The sequence below is a fragment of the Oncorhynchus tshawytscha genome, linkage group LG16 (genome assembly GCF_018296145.1).
Source record: "Oncorhynchus tshawytscha isolate Ot180627B linkage group LG16, Otsh_v2.0, whole genome shotgun sequence".
Classification (NCBI taxonomy): domain Eukaryota; kingdom Metazoa; phylum Chordata; class Actinopteri; order Salmoniformes; family Salmonidae; genus Oncorhynchus; species Oncorhynchus tshawytscha.
In genome coordinates this window covers 88,701,365-88,718,728 of record NC_056444.1, presented here as the reverse complement: position 1 = coordinate 88,718,728, position 17,364 = coordinate 88,701,365, and the positions used below count along the sequence as shown (strand labels likewise).

At 46.0% G+C, this 17,364-nt stretch overlaps 1 pseudogene; it reads right to left on the bottom strand.

The window, feature by feature from the left end:
- Positions 1-7,120: 7,120 nt before the first annotated feature.
- The window catches only part of LOC112236628, a 157,352-nt pseudogene continuing 147,108 nt past the window's right edge, over positions 7,121-17,364 (bottom strand).

The following is a 17,364-nucleotide window of genomic DNA, read 5'->3' as shown; positions in this document are numbered from 1 at the left end:
TGTGTGTGGTTGATGACTCTAGTGTGTGTAATGTCTCTAGTGTGTGTGATGTTTTTTGTGTGTGTGTGTGTGTGTGTCTGTGTGTGATGTCTCTAGTATGTGTGATGTCTCTAGTGTGTGTGTGTCTGTGTGTGATGTCTCTAGTATGTGTGTGTGTGTGTGATGTCTCTAGTGTGTGTGTGTGTGATGTCTCTAGTGTGTGTGTGTGATGTCTCTAGTGTGTGTGTGTGATGTCTCTGGTGTGCGTGTGTGTGATGTCTCTAGTATGTGTGTGTGTGTGTGATGTCTCTGGTTTGTGTGGGTGTGATGTCTCTAGTGTGTGATGTCTCTGGTTTGTGTGTGTATGATGTCTCTAGTGTGTGCGTGTGATGTCTCTGGTGTGCGTGTGTGTGATGTCTCTAGTGTGTGTGTGTGTGATGTGTCTAGTGTGTGTGTGGTTGATGACTCTAGTGTGTGTAATGTCTCTAGTGTGTGTGATGTTTTTGTGTGTGTGTGTGTGTGTGTCTGTGTGTGATGTCTCTAGTATGTGTGTGTGATGTCTCTAGTGTGTGTGTCTGTGTGTGATGTCTCTAGTATGTGTGTGTGATGTCTCTAGTGTGTGTCTGTGTGTGATGTCTCTAGTATGTGTGTGTGTGTGTGATGTCTCTAGTGTGTGTGTGTGTGATGTCTCTAGTGTGTGTGTGTGATGTCTCTAGTGTGTGTGCGTGTGATGTCTCTGGTGTGCGTGTGTGTGATGTCTCTAGTGTGTGTGTCTCTAGTGTGTGTGTGTGTGTGTGTGATGTGTCTAGTGTGTCTGATGTGTCTAGTGTGTGTGTGGTTGATGACTCTAGTGTGTGTGATGTTTTTGTGTGTGTGTCAGTGTGTGTGTGTGTGATGTCTCTAGTGTGTGTGTGTGATGTCTCTAGTGTGTGTGCGTGTGATGTCTCTGGTGTGCGTGTGTGTGATGTCTCTAGTGTGTGTGTGTGTGTGACGTGTCTAGTGTGTGTAATGTCTCTAGTGTGTGTGATGTTTTTTGTGTGTGTCTGTGTGTGATGTCTCTAGTGTGTGTGTGTCTGTGTGTGATGTCTCTAGTATGTGTGTGTGTGTGTGATGTCTCTAGTATGTGTGTGTGATGTCTCTAGTGTGTGTGTGTCTGTGTGTGATGTCTCTAGTATGTGTGTGTGTGTGTGATGTCTCTGGTTTGTGTGTCTGTGTGTGATGTCTCTAGTATGTGTGTGTGATGTCTCTAGTGTGTGTGTGTCTGTGTGTGATGTCTCTAGTATGTGTGTCTGTGTGTGATGTCTCTAGTATGTGTGTGTGATGTCTCTAGTGTGTGTGTGTCTGTGTGTGATGTCTCTAGTATGTGTGTGTGTGTGTGATGTCTCTGGTTTGTGTGGGTGTGATGTCTCTAGTGTGTGTGATGTCTCTGGTTTGTGTGTGTGTGATGTCTCTAGTGTGTGTGTGTGTGTGATGTGTCTAGTGTGTGTGTGGTTGATGACTCTAGTGTGTGTAATGTCTCTAGTGTGTGTGATGTTTTTGTGTGTGTGTGTGTGTGTGTGTCTGATGTCTCTAGTATGTGTGTGTGATGTCTCTAGTGTGTGTGTGTCTGTGTGTGATGTCTCTAGTATGTGTGTGTGTGATGTCTCTAGTGTGTGTGTGTGTGATGTCTCTAGTGTGTGCGTGTGATGTCTCTGGTGTGCGTGTGTGTGATGTCTCTAGTGTGTGTGTGTGTGTGATGTGTCTAGTGTGTGTGTGGTTGATGACTCTAGTGTGTGTAATGTCTCTAGTGTGTGTGGTGTGTGTGTGTGTCTGTGTGTGATGTCTCTAGTATGTGTGTGTGATGTCTCTAGTGTGTGTGTGTCTGTGTGTGATGTCTCTAGTATGTGTGTGTGATGTCTCTAGTGTGTGTGTGTCTGTGTGTGATGTCTCTAGTATGTGTGTGTGTGTGTGATGTCTCTGGTTTGTGTGTGTGTGATGTCTCTGGTGTGCGTGTGTGTGATGTCTCTAGTGTGTGTGTGTGTGTGTGTGGTTGATGACTCTAGTGTGTGTGTGTGTGTGATGTGTCTAGTGTGTGTGTGGTTGATGACTCTAGTGTGTGTAATGTCTCTAGTGTGTGTGATGTTTTTTGTGTGTGTCTGTGTGTGATGTCTCTAGTATGTGTGTGTGATGTCTCTAGTGTGTGTGTGTCTGTGTGTGATGTCTCTAGTATGTGTGTGTGTGTGTGTGATGTCTCTGGTTTGTGTGGGTGTGATGTCTCTAGTGTGTGTGATGTCTCTGGTTTGTGTGTGTGTGATGTCTCTAGTGTGTGCGTGTGATGTCTCTGGTGTGCGTGTGTGTGATGTCTCTAGTGTGTGTGTGTGTGTGATGTGTCTAGTGTGTGTGTGGTTGATGACTCTAGTGTGTGTAATGTCTCTAGTGTGTGTGATGTTTTTGTGTGTGTGTGTGTGTGTGTCTGTGTGTGATGTCTCTAGTATGTGTGATGTCTCTAGTGTGTGTGTGTCTGTGTGTGATGTCTCTAGTATGTGTGTGTGTGTGTGATGTCTCTAGTGTGTGTGTGTGTGATGTCTCTAGTGTGTGTGTGTGATGTCTCTAGTGTGTGTGCGTGTGATGTCTCTGGTGTGCGTGTGTGTGATGTCTCTAGTATGTGTGTGTGTGTGTGATGTCTCTGGTTTGTGTGGGTGTGATGTCTCTAGTGTGTGTGATGTCTCTGGTTTGTGTGTGTATGATGTCTCTAGTGTGTGCGTGTGATGTCTCTGGTGTGCGTGTGTGTGATGTCTCTAGTGTGTGTGTGTGTGATGTGTCTAGTGTGTGTGTGGTTGATGACTCTAGTGTGTGTAATGTCTCTAGTGTGTGTGATGTTTTTGTGTGTGTGTGTGTGTGTCTGTGTGTGATGTCTCTAGTATGTGTGTGTGATGTCTCTAGTGTGTGTGTGTCTGTGTGTGATGTCTCTAGTATGTGTGTGTGATGTCTCTAGTGTGTGTGTGTCTGTGTGTGATGTCTCTAGTATGTGTGTGTGTGTGATGTCTCTAGTGTGTGTGTGTGTGATGTCTCTAGTGTGTGTGTGTGATGTCTCTAGTGTGTGTGCGTGTGATGTCTCTGGTGTGCGTGTGTGTGATGTCTCTAGTGTGTGTGTCTCTAGTGTGTGTGTGTGTGTGTGTGATGTGTCTAGTGTGTCTGATGTGTCTAGTGTGTGTGTGGTTGATGACTCTAGTGTGTGTGATGTTTTTGTGTGTGTGTCAGTGTGTGTGTGTGTGATGTCTCTAGTGTGTGTGTGTGATGTCTCTAGTGTGTGTGCGTGTGATGTCTCTGGTGTGCGTGTGTGTGATGTCTCTAGTGTGTGTGTGTGTGTGACGTGTCTAGTGTGTGTAATGTCTCTAGTGTGTGTGATGTTTTTGTGTGTGTCTGTGTGTGATGTCTCTAGTGTGTGTGTGTCTGTGTGTGATGTCTCTAGTATGTGTGTGTGTGTGTGATGTCTCTAGTATGTGTGTGTGATGTCTCTAGTGTGTGTGTGTCTGTGTGTGATGTCTCTAGTATGTGTGTGTGTGTGTGATGTCTCTGGTTTGTGTGTCTGTGTGTGATGTCTCTAGTATGTGTGTGTGATGTCTCTAGTGTGTGTGTGTCTGTGTGTGATGTCTCTAGTATGTGTGTCTGTGTGTGATGTCTCTAGTATGTGTGTGTGATGTCTCTAGTGTGTGTGTGTCTGTGTGTGATGTCTCTAGTATGTGTGTGTGTGTGTGATGTCTCTGGTTTGTGTGGGTGTGATGTCTCTAGTGTGTGTGATGTCTCTGGTTTGTGTGTGTGTGATGTCTCTAGTGTGTGTGTGTGTGTGATGTGTCTAGTGTGTGTGTGGTTGATGACTCTAGTGTGTGTAATGTCTCTAGTGTGTGTGATGTTTTTGTGTGTGTGTGTGTGTGTGTCTGATGTCTCTAGTATGTGTGTGTGATGTCTCTAGTGTGTGTGTGTCTGTGTGTGATGTCTCTAGTATGTGTGTGTGTGATGTCTCTAGTGTGTGTGTGTGTGATGTCTCTAGTGTGTGCGTGTGATGTCTCTGGTGTGCGTGTGTGTGATGTCTCTAGTGTGTGTGTGTGTGATGTGTCTAGTGTGTGTGTGGTTGATGACTCTAGTGTGTGTAATGTCTCTAGTGTGTGTGGTGTGTGTGTGTGTCTGTGTGTGATGTCTCTAGTATGTGTGTGTGATGTCTCTAGTGTGTGTGTGTCTGTGTGTGATGTCTCTAGTATGTGTGTGTGATGTCTCTAGTGTGTGTGTGTCTGTGTGTGATGTCTCTAGTATGTGTGTGTGTGTGTGATGTCTCTGGTGTGCGTGTGTGTGATGTCTCTGGTGTGCGTGTGTGTGATGTCTCTAGTGTGTGTGTGTGTGTGTGGTTGATGACTCTAGTGTGTGTGTGATGTCTCTAGTGTGTGTGTGTGTGTGATGTGTCTAGTGTGTGTGTGTGTGTGATGTCTCTAGTGTGTGTGTGTGTGTGATGTGTCTAGTGTGTGTGTGTGTGTGGTTGATGACTCTAGTGTGTGTGATGTTTTTTGTGTGTGTGTGTGTGATGTCTCTGGTGTGCGTGTGTGATGTCTCTAGTGTGTGTGTGATGTCTCTAGTGTGTGTGTGTGATGTCTCTAGTGTGTGTGTGTGTGATGTCTCTAGTGAGTGTGTGTGTGATGTCTCTAGTGTGTGTGTGTTTGGAGAGAGTAAAGACATCCACATTTACCTTGACAGAAAAATACTTACACATCTTTATTGTGTATTAAAATACTGTCTAACAAAAACACTCTAAAGCCCTTTAACAGACAAGGTTATTTTTTGTTCTGGAATACTGACTAACAAACCTAAAGGACTGATACCACTGTATCAGTTATTATTCAATACTACTAACATTACAGTTATTACTGTGTCAGTTATTATTCAATACTACTAACATTACAGTTATTACTGTGTCAGTTATTATTCAATACTACTAACATTACAGTTATTATTCAATACTAGTAATTGGTTAAGACAGGCTAACACCAAGCCACACTAGCAGAAGCTAAAATAAAATGTGTTAAAATTAGCATTATGAACACACTGGACTAGCATTAGGCTAATCTCTATACCAATATACTATGCTACGCTAAGCAAACCCCTATACCAACACACTATACTATGCTAGGCTAGCACTTGCACACAGCTAATCACTGTGTGGGGAAAGGAAGCTACATGTTGCTTAGCTAGTTACAGTAATAAAAGGTGCATGTTTCTCCTCTATAACTGATAATTATTATGATGGGGAGAAAGGATAGAGGGAGGACAGAGAGGAATGATGGGGAGGGAGGACAGAGGGATGATGGGGAGGGAGGACAGAGGGAGGAAGAGAGGAATGATGGGGAGGGAGGATAGAGGGATGATGGGGAGGGAGGACAGAGGAGGAAGAGAGGAATGATGGGGAGGGAGGACAGAGGGATGATGGGGAGGGAGGACAGAGGGATGATGGGGAGGGAGGACAGAGGGATGATGGGGAGGGAGGACAGAGGGATGATGGGGAGGGAGGACAGAGGGGTTGAAGAGAGGAATGATGGGGAGGGAGGACAGAGGGTTGAAGAGAGGAATGATGGGGAGGGAGGACAGAGGGAGGACAGAGGGATGAAGAGAGGAATGATGGGGAGGGAGGACAGAGGGAGGACAGAGGGATGAAGAGAGGAATGATGGGGAGGGAGGACAGAGGGATGATGGGGAGGGAGGACAGAGGGATGATGGGGAGGGAGGACAGAGGGATGAAGAGAGGAATGATGGGGAGGGAGGAAGAGAGGAATGATGGGGAGGGAGGACAGAGGGATGATGGGGAGGGAGGATAGAGGGATGATGGGGAGGGAGGAAGAGAGGAATGATGGGGAGGGAGGACAGAGGGAGGACAGAGGGATGATGGGGAGGGAGGACAGAGGGATGATGGGGAGGGAGGATAGAGGGATGATGGGGAGGGAGGACAGAGGGTTGAAGAGAGGAATGATGGGGAGGGAGGATAGAGGGATGATGGGGAGGGAGGACAGAGGGTTGAAGAGAGGAATGATGGGGAGGGAGGACAGAGGGATGAAGAGAGGTATGATGGGGAGGGAGGATAGAGGGAGGAAGAGAGGAATGATGGGGAGGGAGGACAGAGGGATGATGGGGAGGGAGGACAGAGGAATGATGGGGAGGGAGGACAGAGGGATGAAGAGAGGAATGATGGGGAGGGAGGATAGAGGGATGATGGGGAGGGAGGATAGAGGGAGGAAGAGAGGAATGATGGGGAGGGGAGGACAGAGGGATGATGGGGAGGGAGGACAGAGGAATGATGGGGAGGGAGGACAGAGGGATGAAGAGAGGAATGATGGGGAGGGAGGATAGAGGGATGATGGGGAGGGAGGACAGAGGGAGGAAGAGAGGAATGATGGGGAGGGAGGACAGAGGGATGATGGGGAGGGAGGACAGAGGGAGGAAGAGAGGAATGATGGGGAGGGAGGACAGAGGGATGATGGGGAGGGAGGACAGAGGGAGGAAGAGAGGAATGATGGGGAGGAGGACAGAGGGATGATGGGGAGGGAGGACAGAGGGATGATGGGGAGGGAGGACAGAGGGTTGAAGAGAGGAATGATGGGGAGGGAGGATAGAGGGATGATGGGGAGGGAGGATAGAGGGATGAAGAGAGGAACGATGGGGAGGAAGGATAGAGGGATGATGGGAAGGGAGGACAGAGGAACGATGGGGAGGAAGGATAGAGGGATGATGGGGAGGGATGATGGGGAGGGAGGACAGAGGGATGATGGGGAGGGAGGACAGAGGGTTGAAGAGAGGAATGATGGGGAGGGAGGATAGAGGGATGATGGGGAGAGAGGATAGAGGGATGAAGAGAGGAACGATGGGGAGGAAGGATAGAGGGATGATGGGAAGGGAGGACAGAGGAACGATGGGGAGGAAGGATAGAGGGATGATGGGGAGGGAGGATAGAGGGATGATGGGGAGGGAGGACAGAGGGTTGAAGAGAGGAATGATGGGGAGGGAGGATAGAGGGATGATGGGGAGGGAAGATAGAGGGATGATGGGAAGGGAGGACAGAGGAAACGATGGGGAGGAAGGATAGAGGGATGATGGGAAGGGAGGACAGAGGAACGATGGGGAGGAAGGATAGAGGGATGATGGGGAGGGAGGATAGAGGGATGATGGGGAGGGAGGACAGAGGGATGAAGAGAGGGATATTCAGTGTTTATGCATTATTGGTTGGTTTGGGTTATGTTGTATGAGTTTGGAAGGTTGTAATCGCTGATTGGTTAGACAGTGACTTGGGACCCTCTGATTGGTCTAGACAAAGTGCTAGTTTTGAGGATTCTGAATTCACCAATCTGATTGGTCTAGACCAGGAGTCGACAACACGCATGCCAAAAATGACCCGTGAGTGTTTATTTTTTTAAATTGTCTTTTATGTCCAACAATAAAACATTTAAATAACATTTATTTATATATTGTTCAGAAAACTTTGAAATAAAATTACCGGGCCGCCATTTGGGGAACCCTGGTGAAGACAGTGATGTGGTAGAATCTGATTGGTCTAAACAGTGATGTGGTAGAATCTGATTGGTCTAAACAGTGATGTGGTAGAATCTGATTGGTCTAGACAATGATATGGTACGGGCTCCCAGGGATGTGTTGTTCTCCCCACTTCACTACCAGGATGTACTCTCCCTTCTCCTTGAGCTGGTAGCTGACGTTATAGACACGGTTCCCAAGATGCTTCACTAGAACTTCCTCACAGGGAACCCTGGGCCCGTCCACACCCACCAACAGCATGTTACGACCTGGAGGGAGGACAGTGTTAATACACACACTGACCCTAACCCTGGGCCCGTCAACACACACCAAGAGAAAAATAGAAAATAATAGATGTTTATTTCTCCATTTGCATTGCTCAAAGACACAATGACAGTAGGAAGGGTTAGAGATAGGACACAATGGAAGTGGGTAGGGTTAGAGATAGTAGGACACAATGGCAGTGGGTAGAGTTAGAGATAGTAGGACACAATGGTAGTGGGTAGGGTTAGAGATAGTAGGACACAATGGCAGTGGGTAGAGTTAGAGATAGTAGGACACAATGGCAGTGGGTAGAGTTAGAGATAGTAGGACACAATGGTAGTGGGTAGGGTTAGAGATAGTAGGACACAATGGTAGTGGGTAGGGTTAGAGATAGTAGGACACAATGGCAGTGGGTAGAGTTAGAGATAGTAGGACACAATGGCAGTGGGTAGGGTTAGAGATAGTAGGACACAATGGCAGTGGGTAGGGTTAGAGATAGTAGGACACAATGGCAGTGGGTAGAGTTAGAGATAGTAGGACACAATGGTAGTGGGTAGGGTTGGAGATAGTAGGACACAATGGCAGTGGGTAGAGTTAGAGATAGTAGAACACAATGGCAGTGGGTAGAGTTAGAGATAGTAGACACAATGGCAGTAGGAAGGGTCAGAGATAGTAGGACACAATGGCAGGGTTAGAGATAGTAGGACACAATGGTAGTGGGTAGGGTTGGAGATAGTAGGACACAATGGCAGTGGGTAGAGTTAGAGATAGTAGGACACAATGGCAGTAGGAAGGGTTAGAGATAGTAGGACACAATGACAGTAGGAAGGGTTAGAGATAGTAGACACAATGGCAGTGGGTAGGGTTAGAGATAGTAGGACACAATGGCAGTAGGAAGGGTTAGAGATAGTAGGACACAATGGCAGTAGGAAGGGTTAGAGATAGTAGGACACAATGGCAGTAGGAAGGGTTAGAGATAGCAGGACACAATGGCAGTGGGTAGGGTTAGAGATAGTAGGACACAATGGCAGTGGGTAGGGTTAGAGATAGTAGGACACAATGGCAGTAGGAAGGGTTAGAGATAGTAGGACACAATGGCAGTAGGAAGGGTTAAAGATAGTAGGACACAATGGTAGTGGGTAGGGTTAGAGATAGTAGGACACAATGGCAGGGTTAGAGATATTAGGACACAATGGCAGTAGGAAGGGTTAGAGATAGCAGGACACAATGGCAGTGGGTAGAGTTATATATAGTAGGACACAATGGTAGTGGGTAGGGTTAGAGATAGTAGGACACAATGGTAGTGGGTAGGGTTAGAGATAGTAGGACACAATGGCAGTGGGTAGAGTTAGAGATAGTAGGACACAATGGCAGTGGGTAGAGTTAGAGATAGTAGGACACAATGGCAGTGGGTAGAGTTAGCTGGACACAACATCCTGAGATATTGTCGAAGCTCTACGGTTGCCAGCTGACATCCCACCAGATTTCTCTTGTCTTCCCTGTGATTGAACCTTGCAACACTCCATTTATTAACCTGTCTTTAAAACAGGATAGAATACTCACACACACAAGAGACTAAACACACCTGCTTTGCTGCAGTCGACGCTGAAGTTGTTCTTCTGGTCGATGAAACCCTTTGATAGGCCGAGCCCCTTGGCTGTAACACCGCTGGCGTCCGATTGGCTGGTAGCTCCCTGGTGGGAGTAGCTGACATGGCGAGTCATGGTATCGACCATGACGCTGGACGTCTCATGGTTGCTATGGCTACTGACCCGCTTGGAGCCTGGAAGAGAGACAAACAGGGAGAGAGAGAGGTTAGAGAGAGAGATGGGGGTTAGAGAGAGAAAGAGAGAAGGGTTAGATAGAGGGGTCGGTATATGTGCGTATCTGTCCACTGTCCAGGTCCCTCACCAGTGATCTTGGCCTTGAAGGGGGATCCTACGATGTGGCAAGGTCCTCCGTATCTGATGGAGATGAAGTAGTTTCCTGGAGCCATGGGGGTGTAGGTCACCTTGTAACCCTCCGGACACTCAACACAGTCCACCTTCCCCTTGGAGGGGCCGTCGATGGTCACCGCCAGGGCCCCGGGTCCTGCTGTACTGGTGTTAACCACAAACTCACAGGCTGTACCTACAGAGAGAAGGACAGAGATATGTTTTACATTCTATTTTGTTCATGTAGCAGACACGGTTATTCAGAGAAACTTTCAGTCAGTGGGTTCAACCAGCACATATTGTCAGGGGCGGAACTAGAGTGAATCACTCTATTTATCACTCTATACACAGCATTTCACTGTGAGGTCTACACCTGTTGGTGAAGGGCTGGTCAGTCAGCATTTCACTGTGAGGTCTACACCTGTTGGTGAAGGGCTGGTCAGTCAGCATTTCACTGTGAGGTCTACACCTGTTGGTTAAGGGCTGGTCAGTCTGCATTTCACTGAGGTCTACACCTGTTGTACTCAGTCTTTCACTGTAAGGTGAAAGTTGTACTCGGCGCATGTGACAGATAAAATGTTATTTGATTTGAGGTTCAAATCCGGGCTCTGGCTGGGCCACTCAAGGATATTCAGAGACTTGTCCCGAAGCCACACTGTATCTTGGCTGTGTGCTTAGGGTCATTGTCCTGTTAGAAGGTGAACCTTCGCCCCAGTCTGAGGTCCTGAGCGCTCTTGAATAGGTTTTCATCAAGGATCTCTCTGTACTTTGCTACACTCATCTTTGCCTTGATCCTGACTAGTCTCCCAGTCCCTGCAGCTGAAAAACATACCCACAACATGATGCCGCCACCACCATGCTTCCCCGTAAGGATGGTGCCAGGTTTTCTCCAGATGTGACACTTGGCATTCAGGCCAAAGAGTTCAATCTTGGTTTCATCAGACCAGATAATCTTGTTTCTCATGATCTGAGAGTCTTTAGGTGCCTTTTGGCAAACTCCAAGTGGGCTGTCATGTGCCTTTTACTGAGGAATGGTTTCCGTCTGGCCACTCTACCATAAAGGCCTGATTGGTAGAATGCTGCAGAGATGGTTGTCCTTCTGGAAGGTTCTCCCATCTCCACATAGGTACTCCAAATCTCTGTCAGAGTGACCACCAGATTCTTGGTCACCTCCCTAATCAAGGCCCTTCTCCCCCGATTGCTCAGTTTGACTGGGCCGCCAGCTCTGGGTGGTTCCAAATTTCTTCCATTTAAAAATGAAGGAGTGGCCTCCCGAGTGGTTCATCATAGTGCTAGCTGTGCCACTAGAGATCCTGGTTCGAGTCCAGGCTCTGTTGCAGCCGGCAGCGACCGGGAGACCCAGTGTCGTCCAGGTTAGGTGAGGGTTCGGCCGGCACGGATGTTCTTGTAACATTGTGCACTAGCGGCTCCTGTGGCGGACCGGGCGCAATGCACGCTGACACAGTCTACAGGTGTATGGTGTTTTCTCCGACACATTGGTGCAGCTGGCTTCTGGGTTAAGCGGCAGGGCGGATTGGCTGGGTTGTGTTTTGGAGGACGCATGGCTCTCGCCTCTCCCGAGTCCGTACGGGAGTTGCACTGATTGGACAAGACTGTAACTACCAATTGGATACCACGGAATTGGGGAGAAAGGGGTAAAAAAAAAAAAAAGATTAATCAAATGTAAAACTATATAAAAAAAAAAAAGAATTATGAGGCCACTGTGTTCTTGGGGACCTTCAATGCTGCAGAAATGTTTTGGTACCCTTCCCCAGATCTGTGCCTCGACACAATCCTGTCTCGGAGCTCTACGGACAATTCCTTCAACCTCGTGGCTTGGTTTTTGCTGTGACATGCACCTGTCAACTGTGGGACCTTATTAGGTGTGTGCCTTTCCAAATCATGTCCAATCAATTGAATTTACCACAGGTGGACTCCAATCAAGTTGAAGAAACATCTCAAGGATGATTAATGGAAACAAGAGGCACCTGAGCTCAATGAGTCTCACAGCGAAGGGCCTGAATACGTATGTAAATAAGGTATTTCTGTTTTTTGTTTTTAAAAAAACAGACATGTCTATAAACCAGTTTTTGATTTGTCAATATGGGGTATTGTGTGTAGATTGTTGATTTATATAGTACATTTTTAGAATAAGGCTGTAACTTAACAAAATGTGGAAAAAGTCAAGGGGTCTGAATATCTTTTCACACTATCACTGATTTAGCTAATAGCTGCCTTATTTAGGATTTCTACAACAGTAAGGTGTTAGTTACCAGTGGTTCCTCCCTCTAACCCAGCTCCGTATGCGGTCACCCTGCCTGGGTCTCCAGCCTGTCCCGTCTCCCCAACTCTGATTTGGAAAGGGCTGTCAGGGATGTGGCTGTCGTTGAACTTCACATCGATCAGATACAGACCGTTCTCTCTGGGAATGAACATCACAGCATATTTATCTGGAGGAGAGGAGAGTGGGATGGGAGGGAAATCAATTATATATCTGTTGTCAAAGTATGTTTAAACTCAGTCTGGTGTCCATGGTGACTGTGCTCTATCTCTCTAACAGACCAACTGTGTAGTAGTTTATTAGAGTGTAGTGTGTACTTGCTGTTCCTATCTGGATCAAAGTAGTATTGTGTAATATATTGTAGTATTGTGTAGTGTAGTTACCTTGACTAGCTCAGTAACACCGTGTAGTATAGTAAAGTATAGTATTGTGTAGTATATTGTAGTATTGTGTAGTGTAGTTACCTTGGTCTAGCTCAGTAACACAGTATAGTATAGTAAAGTATAGTATTGTGTAATATATTGTAGTATTGTGTGGTAGTAGTTACCTTGGTCTAGCTCAGTAACACAGTATATTGTAGTATTGTGTGGTAGTAGTTACCTTGGTCTAGCTCAGTAGCACAGTGTAGTATAGTATTGTGTAGTATATTGTAGTATTGTGTGGTAGTAGTTACCCTGGTCTAGTTCAGTAACAGTGTAGTATAGTATTGTGTAATATATTGTACTATTGTGTGGTAGTAGTTACCTTGGTCTAGCTCAGTAACACAGTGTAGTATAGTATTGTGTAGTATATTGTAGTATTGTGTGGTAGTAGTTACCTTGGTCTAGCTCAGTAACACAGCAGCCCTCCAGGGCTCCGGAGGGGCTGTGGACTTTAGCGTCAATCTGTCCCTTCGCTCCGTTCAGGCTCACAGCAAAGGATGCTGGGTGATTGACCTTCAACCCGGACTCCTGCTCAGATACAACTCAAGATCAACACAACTAAACAACTACACAACAACAACTACACAACAACTAAACAACAACTACACAACAACTACACACATACTGGACAACTACACAACAGTTAGACAACAACTACACACACTGGACATCTACACAACAACTAGACAACAATAACTACACAACAGCTAGACAACAACAACTACACAACCTCATAGCAACCACACAACAACTACACAACAACTACACGACAACTTCAGAACAGCTAGGCAACAACTACACAACAACCACACAACAACTAGACAACTACACAAATACTAGACAACAACTGGACAACAACTACACACATAATGGACATCTACACAACAACTAGACAGCAACAACTACACAACAGCTAGGCAACAACAACTACACAACAACTACACACCAACCACACAACTACACAACAACCACACAAATACTAGACAGCAACTACACAAATACTAAACAACTACACAACAATCAGACAACTACACAACAACTACACAACAACTACGTACCTACACAGCAACAACTACACAACAGCTAGACAACAACAACCACACAACAACTACACAACAATCACACAAATACTAGACAGCACCCCAGCAACTAGACAACTACCAGACAACAACTAGATCATAATTAGACAACATCTACACAAATAGACACCACCTACACAACTAGACAAATAACAACAACTAAACAAGAAACAGACAACTAGACAACTACACAACTAGGCAAACTACACAACTAGGCAACTACACAACTAGGCAACTACACAACTAGGCAAACTACACAACTAGGCAAACTACACAACAACTAGATGTTTACTGTGCATTTTACTTTAGTTTATTATCTATTTCACTTGCTTTTGAAATGTATGCATATGTTTCCCATGCCAATAAAGCCCTTTAAATATAATTGAGAGAGAGAGAAGCTCCCAACCAAGGAGGGCCTACAGCAGCACTTAGATCTTCTGCACAGATTCTGCCAGACCTGGGCACTGACAGTAAATCTTAGTAAGACAAAATGGTGTTCCAAAAAAGGTCCAGTTGCCAGAACCACAAATACAAATTCCATCTAGACACCGTTGCCCTAGAGCACACAAAAAACTAGGCATACCTCGGCATAAACATCAGCGCCACAAGTAACTTCCACAAAGTACCCAAAGTTCCACAAACTACCCAAACAATTTGAACTTCTACTTTTAAAAATCCACCTCTCTAAAAACAAGTCTCTCACCGTTGCCGCCTGCTATAGACCACCCTCTGCCCCCAGCTGTGCTCTGGACACCATATGTGAACTGATTGCCCCCCATCTATCTTCAGAGTTCGTGCTGCTAGGCGACCTAAACTGGAACATGCTTAACACCCCAGCCATCCTACAATCTAAACTTGATGCCCTCAATCTCACACAAATTATCAATGAACCTACCAGGTACCTCCCCAAAACCTTAAACACAGACACCCTCATAGATATCATCCTAACCAACTTCCCCTCTAAATACACATCTGCTGTCTTCAACCAAGATCTCAGCGATCACTGCCTCATTGCCTGCATCCGTAATAGGTCAGCGGTCAAACGACCTCCACTCATCACTGTAAAACGCTCACTGAAACACTTCAGCGAGCAGGCCTTTCTAATCGACCTGGCCGGGGTATCCTGGAAGGATATTGATCTCATCCCGTCAGTAGAGGATGCCTAGATATTTTTTTTAAATGCCTTCCTAACCATCTTAAATAAACATGCCCCATTCAAGAAATTTAGAACCAGGAACAGATATAGCCCTTGGTTCTCCCCAGACCTGACTGCCCTTAACCAACACAAAAACATCCTATGGCGTTCTGCATTAGCATCGAACAGCCCCCGTGATATGCAGCTGTTCAGGGAAGCTAGAAACCTTTATACACAGGCAGTTAGAAAAGCCAAGGCTAGCTTTTTCAAGCAGAAATTTGCTTCCTGCAACACTAACTCAAAAAAGTTCTGGGACACTGTAAAGTCCATGGAGAATAAGAACACCTCCTCTCAGCTGCCCACTGCACTGAGGATAGGAAACACTGTCACCACTGATAAATCCACCATAATTGAGAATTTCAATAAGCATTTTTCTACGGCTGGCCATGCTTTCCACCTGGCTACTCCTACCCCGGTCAACAGCACTGCACCCCCAACAGCAACTCGCCCAAGCCTTCCCCATTTCTCCTTCTCCCAAATCCATTCAGCTGATGTTCTGAAAGAGCTGCAAAATCTGGACCCCTACAAATCAGCCGGGCTAGACAATCTGGACCCTTTCTTTCTAAAATTATCTGCTGAAATTGTTGCCACCCCTATTACTAGCCTGTTCAACCTCTCTTTCGTGTCGTCTGAGATTCCCAAAGATTGGAAAGCAGCTGCGGTCATCCCCCTCTTCAAAGGGGGACACTCTTGACCCAAACTGCTACAGACCTATATCTATCCTACCATGCCTTTCTAAGGTCTTCGAAAGCCAAGTCAACAAACAGATTACCAACCATTTCGAATCTCACCATACCTTCTCTGCTATGCAATCTGGTTTCAGAGCTGGTCATGGGTGCACCTCAGCCACGCTCAAGGTCCTAAACGATATCTTAACCGCCATCGATAAGAAACATTACTGTGCAGCCGTATTCATTGATCTGGCCAAGGCTTTCGACTCTGTCAATCACCACATCCTCATCGGCAGACCCGACAGCCTTGGTTTCTCAAATGATTGCCTCGCCTGGTTCACCAACTACTTCTCTGATAGAGTTCAGTGTGTCAAATCGGAGGGTCTGCTGTCCGGACCTCTGGCAGTCTCTATGGGGGTGCCACAGGGTTCAATTCTTGGACCGACTCTCTTCTCTGTATACATCAATGAGGTCGCTCTTGCTGCTCGTGAGTCTCTGATCCACCTCTACGCAGACGACACCATTCTGTATACTTCCGGCCCTTCTTTGGACACTGTGTTAACAACCCTCCAGGCAAGCTTCAATGCCATACAACTCTCCTTCCGTGGCCTCCAATTGCTCTTAAATACAAGTAAAACTAAATGCATGCTCTTCAACCGATCGCTACCTGCACCTACCCGCCTGTCCAACATCACTACTCTGGACGGCTCTGACTTAGAATACGTGGACAACTACAAATACTTAGGTGTCTGGTTAGACTGTAAACTCTCCTTCCAGACCCATATCAAACATCTCCAATCCAAAGTTAAATCTAGAATTGGCTTCCTATTTCGCAACAAAGCATCCTTCACTCATGCTGCCAAACATACCCTTGTAAAACTGACCATCCTACCAATCCTCGACTTTGGCGATGTCATTTACAAAATAGCCTCCAATACCCTACTCAACAAATTGGATGCAGTCTATCACAGTGCAATCCATTTTGTCACCAAAGCCCCATATACTACCCACCATTGCGTCCTGTACGCTCTCGTTGGCTGGCCCTCGCTTCATACTCGTCGCCAAACCCACTGGCTCCATGTCATCTACAAGACCCTGCTAGGTAAAGTCCCCCTTATCTCTGCTCGCTGGTCACCATAGCATCTCCCACCTGTAGCACACGCTCCAGCAGGTATATCTCTCTAGTCACCCCCAAAACCAATTCTTTCTTTGGCCACCTCTCCTTCAAGTTCTCTGCTGCCAATGACTGGAACGAACTACAAAAATCTCTGAAACTGGAAACACTTATCTCCCTCACTAGCTTTAAGCACCAACTGTCAGAGCAGCTCACAGATTACTGCACCTGTACATAGCCCACCTATAATTTAGCCCAAACAACTACCTCTTTCCCAACTGTATTTAATTAATTAATTTATTTTGCTCCTTTGCACCCCATTATTTTTATTTCTACTTTGCACATTCTTCCATTGCAAAACTACCATTCCAGTGTTTTACTTGCTATATTGTATTTACTTTGCCACCATGGCCTTTTTTGCCTTTACCTCCCTTATCTCACCTCATTTGCTCACATTGTATATAGACTTGTTTATACTGTATTATTGACTGTATGTTTGTTTTACTCCATGTGTAACTCTGTGTCGTTGTATCTGTCGAACTATCTTGGCCAGGTCGCAATTGTAAATGAGAACTTGTTCTCAACTTGCCTACCTGGCTAAATAAAGGTAAAATAAAAAAAATAAAAAAATAGAAGCTGTGAACGATCTGAGAGACAAGGCAAGAAGGGCCTTCTATGCCATGAAAAGGAACATACAATTCGACATACCAATTAGGATCTGGCTAAAAATACTTGAATCAGTTATAGAGCCCATTGACCTTGGTTGTGGGGTCTGCTCATCAACCAATAATTAACAAAATGGTACAAACACCAAATAATGCATGCAGAGCAGAATTAGGCACATATCCGTTAAAATGATCAAAGTCCAGAAAAGAGACAT